The 17503-nt window shown below is 50.1% G+C and overlaps 1 non-coding gene across 1 annotated transcript; it reads right to left on the bottom strand.

Moving 5' to 3' along the window:
• Nucleotides 1-609: 609 nt before the first annotated feature.
• On the bottom strand, nucleotides 610-681 carry TRNAC-GCA (transfer RNA cysteine (anticodon GCA)). The gene has a single exon. It is a non-coding gene; the product is annotated as a tRNA-Cys (tRNA).
• Nucleotides 682-17503: the final 16822 nt, after the last annotated feature.

Here is a 17503-nt window from a genome sequence, read left to right as displayed (position 1 = left end):
TATTTGCATTGAATTCTGTCCTAACTAGGGTTTTTTTTTCTTAATTTTTTGAAATTGGGATGTTAGATATACAGAGAGGAGGAGAGGAGGAAAGATCTTCCGTCTGTTGATTCACTCCCCAAGTGGCCGCAATGGCCGGAGCTGTCAGGAACCCAGAGCCTCTTCCGGGTCTCCCACATGGGTGCAGGGTCCCAAGGCTTTGGGCCATCCTCGACTGCTCTCCCAGGCCACAAGCAGGGAGCTGGATGGGAAGTGGAGCTGCCAGGATTAGAACCGGTGCCTATATGAGATCCTGGCATGTTCAAGGCGAGGATCTTAGCTGCTAGGCTGCTGTGCTGGGCCCACCGGTGTAGTTTTGTTTCAAAGTTGGATCCTGGGCGATTCAGAATTGTCCACCAGTGAAGTACTGGGAAGCAAACCCTCACAGAGTACTTGCGGGTTGCAGGTGTTGTTGCTGCTGTTCAAGGCAGTGTCCCGTCCCCGACTAGGCCCTGGATCACAGGGCATGGCTGCAAGTCTGCTGTGTGTTGGGTTTCAGTCAGTTTCCTCCTATGATGGAACTAGAGTAATCCAGTAAAACTTGACTTGGAGACAAAATGGTCCCACACAAGGGGGCACCTGGATTTGAACCAGGGACCTCTTGATCTGCAGTCAAATGCTCTACCCCTGAGCTATACCCCCTGTTGTGAATAGAATCCTGTAATTTATATTTACAGACTCACACTCCCAAGGGCCTGTGACTCAGCAGCTGCTGGGCTTGCCAACTGCACAGGGACCTCTTGAAGCCACAGCTATAGCTTTTTTTTTTTTTTTTTTTTTTTTTTTTTTTTTTCCAAAATGAGACTTTCATTTCTTGACACCAACTTAGAGGGTCAGCGAGGCTCCTTTTGACACAACAAAGTTTGCATGTGGCTTTGTGTGCAGGCGGATGGGGCCTGGAGGGACAGGGCATCACACTTCCAGGCTGAGTTTTAGCTGATATCACCTGCCAATCACCCGCAGCGTGAGACCAAGGTGACCTCTCTCAGACACCTTTCAAATTCCATGTCTGCTTAAGGCACTTGAACTTTAAAAGTTTATTTTGATTTTTGTTTCACTCTGCACTGGTTACTTGTCCATCCTGGGTTGCAATGTTACTGTTTGAGTCCAGTGAGACAGAACTCACACACACACACACACACACACACACACACACACATACACCAAGGTATACGAAGCAAACTTTTTCTTTTATTATTGGAAAACCAGATTTACAGAGAGAAAAGACAAAGAGAATGACCTTCCATCTGCTGGTTCACTCCCCAAATGGCTGCAAATGCCATGGTTGAGCCTGTCTGAAGTCAGGAGCCAAGGTCCCCTCAGGGTCTCCCACGTGAGGGCAGGGATGCTTGCAGGTGAAGGATTAGCTAATTGAGCCATTGCGCTGGCCCCCTCTGAACAGGTGTATTATCCACGGAGAGGAAGCATGGGATAGCAGAAGCTTGGGATTTCTGACAAGCTGATTCCCCAAGGCTCAGGAAAGCTTCTCTGGTGGATGGAGTCTCACTGTCCACGACCCTGCTGTCCTGTAGCCAAGGGACCATGGAAAGCAGCCCGCCCTGGGCTGCACATCCTGGACTAAAGCGCTGAGAGCCACCCTGTCTGTGGGAGGGCCTGGAGCAGAGGGCCAGCTTTTCCGGCCACTCCCTCCTCAGCTCAGAGTGCCACCCTCTCTGCGTCTTCCACAGCAGTTCTTAAGAAGTGCAGGCCAAAAATGGGCCAGATTTGGGTTAGTGCAAGGCCAGCAGAGAACGGTATATTCCGATCCTGACTTTAACATCCCTCTAGTCCAGGCTGACCCAGATCTCCTAAAATTGCTGGATTCTTCAGATTTTTCCTTTTTCAAGTCATCATCTTTTTCACATGTCTTAACACGGTCCAGAGATGGCTGAGCCCTGGAGAGCCATGTTGGCGCTAATAGCAGAACCACTCAAGGGTGATTTTAATATGACTGAATGCCAAATGACCACCCCCCTCAAGTTACCAGCTTAAACCAATGAATATTTATTGCATCAGGTAAGTTTGGAGATTCATAAATCTGGAAATGGCACAGCTAGGTGGTTCTGAGTGTAAGGAGTTATTCCAATATCCTTCCCTGGACCCGTCGCTATTCCTTCTTCCTCACAGCTCATGAAGTTCGCGCCGGTCCAGCCATCCACCAATAGGATGTAACCTGGCATTCCACCTGAATCCCACCTCCCAATCTTCCAGCCCCCTCCCCAACCCCGCCCACTCGCCAATCATTCCTAGGCATTCACCTGCAGGCACCAATCCCCTGGGGGCCTGGCCTCAATCCCTCCCAATCCCCACCCCCTACACCTGGAAGACAAAAAGGCCCCCCAGGTGCGGCTCGCTCTCTTACCCCGCTCTTATCCTGCTCTTACCCTGTTCTTATCCCTCTCTTACCTCCCTTTCCTCTCTCCCCCTCTTTCTTGCTGTTCCTGCTCCGTTGGAATAAACCTCCTAAGATACCTCGTTGCGTCTGGTGTGTTTCAGCTCACGGTAAAGAACCAGGTTGTGGGAATTAACTGCACGTAATAATATCGTAATATCGTATGAACTAGAACTCTGTCAATCTTTTTAAATAACTAACACTGAGTCTCTTGAGAGATTTCAGATAAAGTGTTATTTAGGGGCGAGGGTGCTGTGGCATAGTAGGTTAAGCGTCCGCTTGCAGTGCTTATATTCCACATGTGTGCTGGTTCCTGTCCTGGCTGCTCCATTTCTGATACAGCTCTCTGCTGATGCCCTATGAAAGCAGTGGTGGATGGGCCAAATGCTTGGGCCCCTGCACCTACTTGAGAATCCTGAAGAATCCAGAATCCTGGCTTTAACCAAGTTCAGCTCCAACCATTGTGACCATTTCTGTCTCTCCTCCTCCCTCTGTAGGAATAGGCCTATCATGGCCTGAGAGCTTACCAGGCACTAAAAGGGGCCCTCTGGACGGGTCCGCTTGCACCTGGAAAAACAATGGAATACTGCCTAGTGTTTGGGTGCCAGCACCTGCTGGGTTCCGTGCAGTGGATGAGGGGACATGAAGGTGTGAAGAGTGTTGTTCCATTGCAGGCAGGTCTGCAAGAATTTCCCGCTGCAGGGCAGGGCCCAGAAGATGTCTCTACAGCCACTTGAATGCAGCTCCACCTTCCTTTGCATGGACACCCGACCACCCTGTAATCCATTCAGGCATTGTTTGCTGCTACATTTTATTATCAATGTGAGCTTGGAGGTTAATGTCAATAATAACGTCTTGCAAAAAAGGCTTTTTATCATTCATGCTGTCTCGGCTGTCCCCGTCCGATCTTGTGTTAATCAAAGGATCTGTGTTTAGGGCTTCATTCTTTCCTTGATCTTCAGGTTCTCCTTTTCTCTGTGATACAAGATTGAGTTGTAGAATAAGAATTGTAATAGGAACTTCTACTGAGTTTTAAGGTGAAACAAATGGCAGAATTATTCTTGGATACAGCCACTTGCCCATGACGTCAAAAGTTTGCCAGAGCTTGTGCGGGTTTTCTGTATAAATAAAGGGGACAGCTTTCTTGTCCATTATGATGCTGAAATTGTAGTGGTCCGTTTCTTTCCTCGTTATGCCTAATCCACGCGCCCTTCGCGAATTCTGAACTCGGCTAGAGCTGGACTGCAGCAGGCACCCACTGGGTGCTTTTATTCAGCTGCAGCTCCTGGCTCAGCTTGGCCCAGCTGTGGCAGCCATCTGGGTAGTGAAGCAGCAGCGGAAGACCTTTCTTTTCCTCCTCTCTCTTACTTTGCTTTTTTTTTTTTAAAAAGTAAACAAATGGAGTTTTAGAAATTAGTATTTTTTTGTTTATATGAAAGAGATCAGGCGTGGGGAAAAAGAAGGTAGATCTTTGCCTTGCACGCCTGGGGTTCCTTATGGGCATCAGTTCTAATCCTGGCAGCCCTGCTTCCCATCCAGCTCCCTGCTTGTGGCCTGGGAAAGCAGTCGAGGATGGCCCAAAGTTTTGGGACCCTGCACCTGCATGGGATAGCTGGAAGAAGTTCCTGGCTCCTGGCTTTGGATTGGCGCAGCACTGGCCACTTGGGGAGTGAATTATCAGACAGAAGATCCTCCATTTTCTCTCCTCCTCTCTGTATATCTGACTTTATGATAAAAATAAATCTTAAAAAAAAAAACAAAAAACCTCTGCATAGTCATTAAAGATTGCATAACTACAGCCTACCACTTAACCGGGTTTCCGCTCTTAGTCAGCTTTACAGAGACTTAACCATTTCCTCAGTTTCTATTTGTCACCAGCCTTAACGAGGCTGATCTGGTGGTCAGCATGCAGAGCTTCCACCAACTTGGCATGCATAGGCTCGTCCCAGTTGAGCGGGAGCACACAGGGGCAGGCATGGCGCTTGTCTGAGGCCTTGGCAGTCTCATGGATGTCCCGTGGGAGGCTGGCGTTGCGAGGGCGAGCTTCAGCACCTCTGGTAACACGGGCGTCGCGTCTTCTACACCTCCAGCAGAGATGCCCAACTTGGCTGTGGCAGTGGGTTGTGACTGAATATTCCTTTTTAAATGATTTTTGATGATGCTTACATAATTGATTAGGGTGAGAAGGATCAAGGATTAAGGGAAAGTGGGTGAGACCATTGTTTCCACATTTTCATTTTCTTCTTCCTGTATCTGGGGAAGGGGGAAGATAAGGGGAGAAGCCACACCCAGCCTCCCCAGCATCTCTGTATCTGGGAATGGGGAACGGCCTTTGTGTGGCTCAGTGGGGGCAGGAAAAGAGCCTGTGCATTTTTAAAAAGATTTACTTATTTTTTTTTATTGGAAAGGCAGATATACAGAGAGGAAAGACAGAGAGGAAGATCTTCCGTCCGGTGATTCACTCCCCAAGTGAGCGCAACGGCCAGTGCTGCGCCGATCTGAAGCTGAGAACCAGGAACCTCTTCTGGGTCTCCCACATGGGTGCAGGGTCCCAATGCTTTGGGCGGTCCTTGACTGTTTTTCCAGGCCACAAGCAGGGAGCCGGATGGGAAGTGGGATTAGAACCGGCGCCCATATGGGATCCCGGGGCTTTCAGGGCGAGGACTTTAGCCACTAGGCCACGCCGCCGGGTCCATACAGGGTTACTATTGACAGGATAATATTTGTATGAGAACAAATGGATATCTTTTGTATAACTGATTGGATGTCGTTTATAAAAGAACACTGAGTGGGCCGCATGTGAATGAGAACACTTGGCGGGATATACAAAAGAGTTCCAAACAAGGGTATAGAAACAATTGATGGGTTCTGTAGATAAGCTCAATACCTCCTCCCTTATCCTATGTGACCCTTGGTCTGTAAAGTCTGATGCCAACAATAACCCTCGGCTATTGACCATCAGTCAGAATCCTTGTGTATTATTATAGGTTGTACCAAGTCCATTGCTGCAGGACAGCAACAGTTTCCCATTGTGGGCGCAGGAGCCCCAGCTTGAGCCATGCATTGCAGCTTTCCTAAGCACATTAGCAAGGAGCTGGATTGGAAGCGGAGCTGCTGGGACTTGAACCCGTGCCCATATGGGATGCCAGTACTGCAGGTAAGGACTTACCCAGCTATGTCATACCACACTGGCCTCAGAGTAGAATTATTTTCTGTGTCCACTAAGGCAGAAATTTGCTAGTCAGTATGTAAACAAGGCTCCCTTGTCCCAAACCAGAGTCCCTGGTTCACGTTCTGGGTGCTGTGCTTTTTAATCCAGTCTCTTGCTGATGTGCACGGGAGATGGCAGGATTGGCTCGCGCACCCACGTGGAAGGTGCGGATGGAGTCCCAGCCTCCCGGCTGCCACCCGGCCCAGCCCTGGCCTCTGAGGGCATTTGGGGAGCGGACCAGAAGATGAGAAGCTCTCTCTCTCTCTTTCCTTCTGTCTCTCTCTGCAACTCTGCCTTTTAAAATAATAAATAATCAAATTAGTCTTTAATAAACAAAAATGTATAAAGCCAGATTACTTTTAGCAGTCCTTATTCTTTTTTTTTTTTTTAATATGTGAGGGCTTTAATCAGTTCCTGGAAAATTTGCATTACTCTTGTTTTTTTCAAAAATTCTTCATCTGAGAGGCAGAGAGACAGGAACCGACAAGTAGCTTCTATCGGCTAGCCCACTGTCCTATTTCCTGCAAAGTCCAGAGCCAGTTTCAATCCAGGTTGCCCAGGTGAGTGGCAGGGAGAATTTTATTTGAACCATCACCACTGTCTCCCAGGGTTAGCACTAGCAAAAAGCTAGAGTCTGGACCCAAATCCAGGTGCTCCTGTGAGATGTGGGCATCTTAACGATAGATTTAATGCCCACCTCTGAGACCAGCATGGTGGTGTGGCAAGTAAAATCATTGCCTACAATGCCAGCATGCATTAGGGGTGCTGATTCATATACCTGCTGCTCCACTTCCAGTCAGGCCCTGGCTAATGGTCTTAGAAAGGCAGTGGATGACGGCCAAAGTATTTAGGCCAGTGCCACCTATATGGGAGAACCAGATAAAGCTCCCAACTCCTGGTGGCTATCTTGGGGAGTGAATTCTTGGATGGAATGTCTCCCTCTCTGTGTAACTCTTCCAAATACATATGTTTAAAAAAACCTTTTTTTTTTTTTTATCCATTTTATTGTATTGTTGTTGACAATCTTTACATAGTTAACTATAGTTGAAGGAAAAACAAGAAAAAGAAAAAAAAAGGTTCAGGGGGATAGGGAGGTGGGCAATGCTATTATGTCCATATTGTTTCCATCATGTATCTGAGGTAAAGGGGGATATTGAGGGAGAAGCCCCACCTGGTTTCCCGCCCACCCCAAGTCCGGATGTGGGGCATGCTCTGAGATATGTGCTCGAGTGGTGTTAATAGTTCTCCAGTTATGAGTCACTGCCAGTTTCGCTCGATGAGGTGGTCCACTGATTGATATGGTCCATCATGAAGTCTCCATTTGTCCCATATTTCGCTGCCAACATGTAGCTGAGATGAATGATTGTCCTATTCTGTCTTCTGTCTTTTCTTGGTTAGAATTCTGAGTCCAGCAGTTCAAGTGGGGAGATCTCCAAAGATACTTTGAGGTATTCCCAGATTAGTTTCTTGTATGTTCTAGCAAGCACAGGGCCCGGCACAGTTCATCACCCTGATCAGCTGGTGGTTGCAATTGCTGGGTTGGTTCTGTTTTCAGTCCCGAGTTGCACTGGAACCAATGGGTGTTGCAGTCCAGTCTGGTTCGGCCCTTACATCAACCAGTGGGAGCTGCAGCCTAGTTGGGGCGACCCACAATAACCCCCACCAGACCGCCCCCTACCCTGGTTTGCCAGTATGTGTAGCAGAAGACCAATCTGTCCCCCATCCCATTTGGCTCTGGTACTTGTCAATGGGTATTAAAGCTTAGTTTTATCTAACCAACTCAACCATCCAGCCCTCACAGATATTGTTGAGTACCTCTCTATCTAGCCATCCCAGCCCCCGTCCTAGTTTTCATGCCCTCCCACGGGAATAGTGACCCAAGAAGGGGGAACCCACTTTTTCCCTCCCAGGTCTCTCTGTCCCGGTTTATGCACTCTTTAGGTGGTCCTGTGATTTGACTCGACAGAATTAGTCCCCAGTGCCAGCTTCTGCCAGCTGATGCTGTGGCCCTGATCTAGTCCACATGCAGCGCACAGGTGTTGTAGCCTTGCTTAGTCGTGTCTGTCTCTATCCCAGCCCATGCTCTCCAGTGGGAGTGGCTGTCCCACCTCAGGCCCGGTGGAGTGGCCTAGCAGCTAAAGTCCTCGCCTTGAACGTGCCAGGATCCCATATGGGCATCAGTTCTAACCCTGGCAGCCCTGCTTCCCATCCAGCTCCTTGCTTGTGGCCTGGGAAAGTAGTCAAGGACGGCGCAGAGCACTGGGACCCTGCACCCGTGTGGGAGACCCGGAAAGAAGCTCCTGGCTCCTGGTTTCAGATCAACGCAGCACTGGCCGTTGCGGCCACTTGGGGAGTAAATCATTGGATGGAAGATCTTCCTCTCTGTCTCTCCTCTCTGTATATCCGCCTTTCCAATAAAAATAAATAAATCTTAAAAAAAAATCCCACCTGTATTTTATCACTTATTCTATTTTCCATTAATAAATATATTTATTTTCATTTGGAAGGCAGATTAACGAGAGAAAGCTGTTCTTTCAGCTGGTTCATTCTCCAAATGGCCACAATAACCGGAGCTGAGCTGACCAGATCTGCTCCTTCCAGATCTGCCACTTGAGTGCAGGTGCCCAAAGCGCTGAGCCATCTCACATTGCTTTCTAGGCATATTAGCAGGGAACTGGATCAGAAGAGGATCAGCTGGAACTCGAACTGGTGGCCATATGGGATGCCAGCACCACATACAGAGACTTAACTTGTGTCTGCCCTTCTTAGTAGTTCTATAAGGAGGGGAAGAGAGACTACACAGACACAGAAAGAGACACATAAATACTATGTCATCATACAAGTCAGGGGCATGCTTTTTGGACCTCAAAGACCCGGAACCTCGCGCCAAAACAAACCTTTCTTTATGTAGCAAGGCTACCCAGGTATTTCATAATAGCAATGCGAAGTTCACTACTACAAAGCCCTTTGCCACGCACCAGACTGCTGGCCTGGTCCCTGCCACAGAGAAGCAGTCTTCAGTGATGAACATGCACCCTCAGCCACTGTCCCTTTTGGTCTAACTGTGACGTGTTCTCTAGCCTAGCGTAGGAGCTGGTGAGAGAGGTTCTCCCAGTCTAAGGGGCTTCCAGAGACCACCTCTGATACACTGACATTTCTGTAACACCTTACAGGAGGAAAGAAAGATCACTGGGAGGTAGGCTGTTCAATATCACAGTGATCCTTACAGGGTGAGAAGACGAAGACTGGCAGATGCCCAATGACTAGCTCGGCAGAAGGTGGAGTGTTGCAGCTGAAACCCAGGGCTGCAGGCAAAAGCAGGAGATAGTCTCCCTTGGAGCCTCATAGGAAACCATCCCTGGCCACATCTTGACCTTGCATTTGTGGCCTCTAGCACTGTGAAAAAATACACTCCTGTTGCTTGAAGTCCTCCTACTCCCAGCTTGTGGTACTTTGTGACACAGCCCTAGGAACTAACACAGACTCCACCACAGGACTGGGGAGGCAGGCAAGCCCCAAATGCCCCTGATGAGTGTTTAGGTGTTACTCTAAGAGTAAGTGGGTTAAGCTAGCTACAACTAAGATCAACTCTGAATTCTCTACCCATCCACGTGGTGGCGCCTGTTAGAAATGCATTCAGGGGCTGTCACTGTGGTTCTGCTGGCTAATCCCCTGCCTGTGGTGCCAGGATCCCATATGGGTGCTGCTTTGTGCCCAAGTTGCTCCACTTCCCACCCACTTCCCTGCTTGTGGCCTGGGAAGGCAGTGGAGGACCCTTGGCAGTGGAGAGCCTTGGGACCCTGCACTCGCGTGGGAGGTCTGTCAGAGCTCCTGTCTCCTGGCTTCGGATTGGCACAGCTCTGGAAGTTGCGGTCACTTAGGGAGTGAATCATCGGATGGAAGATTTTTTTCCTCTTTGTCTCACTTTCTCTGTAAATTTGCCTTTGAAATAAAAATAAAAATATTTAAAAAGAAATGCATTCAAACCTGGGTCCTCACAGTATAAGCTCACTGCACCGCTCCACCGCCACACATCCTTAGGTTCCCTATTCTTATTCCCTATTCCTTAGGTTCGCCGTGTCCTTGTCAGCCTCCCTACCCACAGCCCGCTGGGAACTGGCCACACCGTGGATGCTCTGCTGGACAGTTTGGCAGCATGCATCAGGAATCTGAAGACGCCTGAATCCTCTGGGTAATTCCATTGCTCCGAAAATACGAGGCAAATGTTTGCAAAAACATATCAAGAAGAAAAAAAAAAGCCCAGCTCATCAGCAGCAGCACGCTACATCTGTCACCACGCTGGCTGACTGAAACTTGCCTTCTCTCATCTGTAAAACTGCCCCTTGAGGGCGCTGCCCTGCCCTGGTTCCCTTCTGAGTCACAGTTCAGAGAAGACACCAGCAGAGGCCAGCAATGTTTGTTGAGACATGTTCCAAGACAGGCCAGTCAAGACAGAAGGCGAGAGCCGTTCTTCCTGATGGGGGTGTGCGTCTCTAAAGGAAAGGGGTATTGGCTGGTGATGCGGCCGTGACGTTCTGATAGGCAGCCGGGAGTTGCACATCTCTGGGCTCTCTGAGAACTTATTTACAAACGCGATTCTCCTAGGCTGAGCTCCCATTTTACCAGGATACTTTGACAGACCCAGGTATGTGTGTGTGTGTGTGTGTGGGGGGGGTGATGGGGGGGGCAGCAAGGTCCAGCATGGCCCCAGCAGAGAACAGGTTCCTTGGTTTCACCCCTGGAGGAGGGTCTGTGGCCACCCCCAGACTCTCATGTCTAAACATCTGCCTGAGAAAATGAGAAAACTGGGTGGGAACAATGAGAAGCTGTGCAGGACCGTGGCTTATGAGTCTTAATGCTCAGGGCGAACACTCCCTCTGGGGCCCTCGGATGTCTCAGCCGCAGCTTGCTGAGGTCTCATCTCCGCATTTGCATGGGGGATTTGCATAACAAACGGACTCCCCCAGATCTCTTGGGGGCAGCCCAGGGACAGCTGGGCAAGAACCAGAGAGCTGCTTCTGTTTAAAGGGGAGTGGTCGTGTGGGGAGGAGGGTCGCCGGAGAGCCAGGGCAGCGCGGGGACGAGCGGAGCGGCCAGGCCACCTCGGCGGAGGGCGACAACGGGCGCGCGCCACGACCACCACCGAGAGGGCCTTCGCTGCTAGAGCGGCCGTCCGGCCTCCGGGGCCTGGCCGGCAGGGGGAAGCCCGCGACGCCCCCCGACGTGGGCCGCCCCGACTCGACCCCCGACCCCCAACGTGGGCCCCCACCCCCGACCCGCCCCGACGTGGGCCGCCCCGACTCGACCCCCGACCCCCGACCCCCGACGTGGGCCGCCCCGACTCGACCCCCGACCCCCGACCCCCGACGTGGGCCCCCACCCCCGACCCGCCCCGACGTGGGCCGCCCCGGCGGGCGCGCGGCCTCCGGGCTCCTCAGCGTGGGCCGCGGGCGCCCGGCGGGGGAGACTCCAAGTCCTTAAAATGAACTCACATCTGTGGAGTGTAGACACATGTATTTCATATCGACGTCCTAAGGCATATATAAATGAATTTTAAAGTTAAAAAGCAATCGTTTTCACTCAACCTCTGTGATTACTGCAGCCCTGTGAGTACACATTTAGGCTCCCCACTTAGGGTTCTTGAAATTGGGGCTCAGGATTCCAAGGGGGGCAGGTGGAGGGGCTCCCGGGCAGTGAACACGGACGATGAGGCGAGCGAGGGAGACGGAGGATGCAGAATCCCCAAAGTGTGGGAAGCCTGGGCCTGGCACGAAGACCCAGGCCTCTGTGGGCGCCATTCCCGTCGGTGGACGCCAGCCTGGCAGGACGATGGACGGCGCGAGCCCCTCGGGTGTCCGCTCGGTGTGGCACTCCGATTTCACTGGCCGCCAAGGAAGGACAGGAGGCCTCCCTCGGCTGCCTGCCCGGGGCCTGCGGGAGCTTCCATGTGGCAGGGTTCCTTATCGGGCAGCTGGGTGGCCTTCCTTCCAAGGCCAGGGCTGAATTCTGACACACACTGAGCACCCAGCAACTACGGTAAAAGGATTGGACAGTGACCCTGGGAGTCGGCACTATTTGATTTGAAATATTAGGGGTGTGTGTGTGTGTGTGTGCATGAGAGAGAGAGAGAGAGATTTCATATTCATTCTAAGAAAATTGGCCAAGCAGAGATGTGGGACTGCCTCCCGGGCTTCTTCCTGGACGCTGCTCCCGGAAACTCATTCATCGTCTGCCCAGCGCGCCTCTTAGGTGCCCAGCCTTGGCGCCAGACTTTGGAGCAAGGCACAAAATGGGTAAAGCCCACCCCACACCCACTGCTGTATTTTCACACAGCGAACTGGGGAGGGGGGCGGAAGGGTTATTTGACTAAGGGATCCTGGGGGTTTCACATAAGAGCCTGGAAAATATTGCCAGAAGAATCGCGGAAAACGTGGCTGGTCGTTAGAAATTGGATAAAGATGTTGGTGTTTGGAGTCTGAGAAATTCTACGATGGACTCCAGATTCACTTCCTCTAGACGAGGGAGGGATTCTCCCAGGTAAATCATTGGTTTCATGCGTGAGGAATTTTTGAAGGGTCCGCATCCCAGGTGTGTGGGCAAGTGGAGTTCTCCAAACTTCCATTTATGGATGATGCTGGAGACTGTCTCTCGGAGAAATAAGGGACACATTCAATTCTTTTTTTTTAAATTAAGATTTATTTATTTTTATTGGAAAGGCAGATATACAGAGAGGAGGAAAGAGAGAGGAAGATCTTCCGTCTGCTGATTGATTCACTCACCAAGTGACTGCAACGGCTGGAGCTGAACTAATCCGAAGCCAGGAGCCAGGAGCTTCTTTGCGGGTCTCCCACGCGAGTGCAGGGTCCCAAGGCTTTGGGCCGTCCTCCACTGCTTTTCCAGGCCACAAGCAGGGAACTGGATGGGAAGTTGAACCGCCGGGTTTAGAACCGGCGCCGATATGAGATCCCAGCATGAACAAGGTGAGAACCTGGGCAATTCTCAGTGAAATTTCAACTGTTTGGAACTTGGAAATTCTTTTCCTAGTCAGAAAAACAACAAAGTCACTTCCTTATTTGGGAGAAAAAAGTTTCCAACGAATCCTCCCATTTCATTAGACGCTTTACATGCTGACATGAGTTAAGCTGTTTGGTAACATGAACACCCAAGCATGTTTGTGTGCAGCGAATGCTTGTTCCAAGACTCCAAGGAGCTGGCACAGATTTGGACAGGAAAAATGTGTCTATTTCTCTCAATATGTCTACTATTTGAATTAAATATACTGGAGTTTAGCTGTTTTGTCTGGGTAGTGACTTGCTTTTTCGGCAGTGTTTTCAGATATTTTTCCCCAATTAATTTCAAAATACATCACAAATCTGCCTTAGGGAGACACTGGTTAATTCAAGTCAGCTAAGCAATTACCAGATTCATGTGGAAAAGGGAATCATAATTTTAGTTGGGCATTTATTATTATTAAATTGTTCAGAAGGTAACTATGGGAACAAACTTAGTATCTTTTTTGGGGGGTAAAGATTTATTTATTTTTATTGGAAAGGCAGATATACAGCAAGGAGGAGAGACAGAGAGGAAGATCTTTCGACCGATGATTCACTCCCAAGCTGCCACAACGGCTGGAGCTGAGCCAATCCAAAGCCAGGAGCCAGGAGCTCTTCTGGGTCTCCCACATGGGTGCAGGGTCCCAAGGCTTTGGGCCGTCCTCGACTGCTTTTCCAGGCCACAAGCAGGGAGCTGGATGGGAAGCGGGGCTGCCGGGATTAGAACCAGTGCCCATATAGGATCCCAGCGAGTTCAAGGCGAGGACTTTAGCTGCTACGCTATCGTGTTGGGCCCCAAACTTAGTATCTTTATTTTTGTACAAAATTAATGAGATTTTCAATGGTGACTATCAATCCAAGTAGGAACATGCTTAAAAATATCAATATTTACCTGCAGAAACTTGATCATGGAACCATGTGGTTCTTGAATGTGGGAAAAATGGCAAATGTCACATTCCATGGCATTGACTTTTCTGAACTAAGTTTAGCTTAACTCTAATCAATTTCAATCCTTTGAGGGTATAATTTTGGGTTTGTATATTTTACTAATAAACTAACTGAAATGAATTCTTAGAAAGGTTTTTAAGGGCTTTCACGAAGCGCAACAGGCTAATCCGCTGCCCTGTGGTACCGGCATCTCGTATGGGTGCTGGTTTGTGTCCCAACTACTGCACTTCTCATCCAGTTCTTAGTTTATGGCCTGGTAAAGCAGAGGAGGATGTTACCTGCAAACCATGTGAAGGCCCAGAAGAACCTCCTGGCTCCTGGGTTCAGAGCAGCTCAGCTCTGGCTGTTGTAACCATCTGGGGAGTAAACCAGTGGGTGGAAGACTTTCTCTTTCTCTTGTCCCTCTGTAAAATTCACCTTTCCAATGCAAATAAATATTTTAAAAATACTTTTTAAAGTCATTAAATTCTAAAACTCAAGTCTAATGTCCCAATACTCAGTCATTTAAGAGCAATTAATAGCCAGTTCCTAGGCCCAGCGTGGTAAGTGGATAAGGTCCTCAGCTTGCACGTGCCAGAATCCCATAAGGGCATCAGTTCTAATCCCGGCAGCCCCACTTCCCATCCAGCTCCCTGTTTGTGGCCTGGGAAAGCAGTCAAGGATGGCCCAAAGCCTTGGGATCCTGCACCCGCGTGGGAGACCTAGAAGAGGCTGCAAGCCCTGGCTTTGGATCGGATCAGCTCAGTTCCGACTATGGTGGCCACTTGGGGAGTGAATCAGCAAACAGATCTTCCTCTCTGTCTTTCCTCCTAGCTGTATATCTGCCTTTTCAATTAAAATAAATGTTTAATAAAAATAGCCAATTACTAATAGGGATGGAAATTTTCTTTGGTACATTATGGCATTAAAATTCAACTTTTCATTACCTGAGTCAACAGACAGTAGTGATGCCTCTGGATTCTCTCAGGTTACTACAGGAACCTGGATATTGTTTTACAGAGCGGTATTGGAGGGAAGGGTATGGATCAGGAGGTGACAGCACAGAGCCTGGGCCATTCAGGATCAGGGCTGCGCTTTTATCAGGCAGCACCGTGTTCCGCTTGACCCAACTACTCCGACTGGCTCACACGGCTGGCTCGGGGCCAACATCATAGCAAAATGCACAAGAGGACCTGTGTGTGATTAGGAATGGGGTTCCTCCTGCAGTCCCTAGGGAATCAAGGGGCTCAGCGTAACATGGGGTCTAGCTTGGTCCCCAGCCATCCATGTACCGAGCAGTGTCCAGTCTGTGCTGGTCAGGTGAACTGAGCTGCTTGTTGAAATGCTGTCTGGGCTGGCCTGGCTGGCCAGTGAACTGTCTGCTTTCAGCCAAGTCCAGACTTAACACACACCACAGCACAGAGCTAGAGAAAGAGCGTGGGCTGCCTTTTATTACTGTTATCATTCAGAATCCATGCTGTACCTGGGAAGCAGTACGGTGGTGGGTAACAGCACATACCCTGGTTCACCACACTTAGGGTTAAATTCCAGCCATGCGATCTTTCCAAGTTCCCGTTAAAGGGAGCACACACACTGATCTCACAGGTGGCAGCAAGATAAAACAAAACGAACTCTTTTACTTAGCTCAGAGTTGGAACAGGGCAAGGGTCAAGGAATCATGATTATTATTATCCTGAATATAGTCATTGCTAGTCTGGTTTCTATGGGGTGTTTTCATGTGAGATTATCAGTAGTACATGCTACGTCTAATTCTTTCTTTAATATTTATTTATTTGAAAGAGCTATGAAGAGACAGGAAGAGCAGCTGGCACTGAGGCCCAGTGCTTCAAGCTGCTGCCTGTCTTGCTGCCATCCCGTTTGGGTGCCAGTTCCAGTCCCGGTGGCTCCACTTCGGATCCAGTTCCCTGCCTGCGGCCTGGGAAAGCAGCAGAGGATGGCCCACATGCTCGGGCCTCTGCATCCATGTGGGAGACCCAGAAGAAGTTCCTGGTAAAAAAGAACGAGAGACAGAGAGCTTTCATCTGTTGGTTGCCTCCCCAATGGCAGCAATGGCCAGAGCTGGGCCAGGTTGAAGCCAGGAGCCTGGAACTCCATCAGGTTTCCTATATAGGAGAGCATGGGCATAAGGACTTAGGACATCTACCGTTGATTTCTCAAGTACATGAACAGGAAGGGGGATTAGACGTGGAATAGCCGGGACCCAAACGAGTGCCCATGTGCGATGCTGGTGTCACAGGCAGGCTTAACCCACTGTGCCACAGAACTGGCTTTTCTTTTCTCCGTCCCTGCCCTTCCCCTGGGTCCCTCCTCTCCCTCCTCTCCTCCCTTCTCCCACTTCCTTTCCTTGTTCTCTGTTCTCTCTCCCCCTCCTTTGCTTCGTCCTCTTTTAACTTCTTTCACTCTAGAGCTGTTCTTTGTAGAAAATAGAACTGTAAGTGTGAGGCCACATTTTTACTTAAAAACAAACAAAACTCATTTCAAGGAACCCAACTCCCAACGAGGTAGATGCAAAACTGATTGAAATTTTTGTGAAATCTCTAAGTTCCCACTACACCGGGGAAGCAGCAAGAGGCTTCAGCAACCAAAATGCTTTCCAGAAAGCTGAAGCCTGACTGACTCAGCGTTGCCCTGGCAACAGGCGGGCCTGCCAGGCCTTGGTCCCTGATCCCTTAATCTGAGGAGCTGCCACAACAGTGCCTTGGGAAAGCTCTCCACCAACACCTGGCTTGGTTAATGCTGTCCTGCCGACAGGTGGCTGGTTCTGGCAGAGACAGACCCCCGCTGAAGGGCTCCCTCGCTGCCCAGGCAGTTGCACCGCCCGGGGGTCAGCTTAGAGCCTGGGGCTGCTATGGCTCCTCCAGATGGTAAGTGTGATCCAGGCTGCCGGAAATCTTTTGTGTTTCCACAAAACCCAATGGTTTGCACACACGTGTGCTCAATAAATATAGGAGACCAGTGGGCGGGCGGTATGTGTGGGATGGGGTTACTCATGCCCTCTGCCGCACACAGCACGGACTGGCCCCTGGTGGCCCCTCCGGCCGCCCAGCTCCCCTGTCTAGCTGCCCCACTTGCAGGACAGGGCCTTCCTGCCTCTAGAACGCTTTCCTATTCTTGTGCTCATTCCACGTTTGGACACAGAGCAGAGCGTGCGTGGCCGGCTTGATAGGATATATTCCGTTTCCTTTAACTATAACGCGAGTCAGACATTCAGGGCTTGGGAATGGCTTTGTGGAGGGCAGAGGACAGGCCCAGAAAGAGCTGCCTCTTCTCTCTTCAACAACCATTCCAGGGCCCGGCGGCGTGGCCTAGCGGCTAAAGTCCTCACCTTGAAAGCCCCGGGATCCCATATGGGCGCCGGTTCTAATCCCGGCAGCTCCACTTCCCATCCAGCTCCCTGCTTGTGGCCTGGGAAAGCAGTTGAGGACGGCCCAAAGCATTGGGACCCTGCACCTGCGTGGGAGACCCGGAAGAGGTTCCTGGTTCCCAGCATCGGATCGGCGCACATTGGCCCGTTGCGGCTCACTTGGGGAGTGAATCATTGGACGGAAGATCTTCCTCTCTGTCTCTCCTCCTCTGTGTATATCTGGCTGTAATAAAATGAATACAATCTTAAAAAAAAAAAAAAACAAAAACAACCATTCCAGGCCCAGGGGAAGAACTGCAGGCCAAATCTGTGGGCTCTGCAGCGACAACATTAAGTTCAAGTCCCAATTTTACCATCTGATGGCTGGGTGATTTTGGGCCCACTGATCCTCCTTGAGCCTCAAGTTCATTGCCAGAAGCCAGGCATCATTAAGTACTCATCAGAGGTATGCAGGTGCATGAGAATTCTTCAAGAAGGGGCTGGTACCATGGTTCAAC

The sequence above is a fragment of the Ochotona princeps genome, chromosome 25 (assembly GCF_030435755.1).
Source record: "Ochotona princeps isolate mOchPri1 chromosome 25, mOchPri1.hap1, whole genome shotgun sequence".
Classification (NCBI taxonomy): Eukaryota; Metazoa; Chordata; class Mammalia; order Lagomorpha; family Ochotonidae; genus Ochotona; species Ochotona princeps.
The sequence above is the reverse complement of the archived record's forward strand: the minus strand, read 5'-3'. Positions and strand labels throughout refer to the sequence as shown.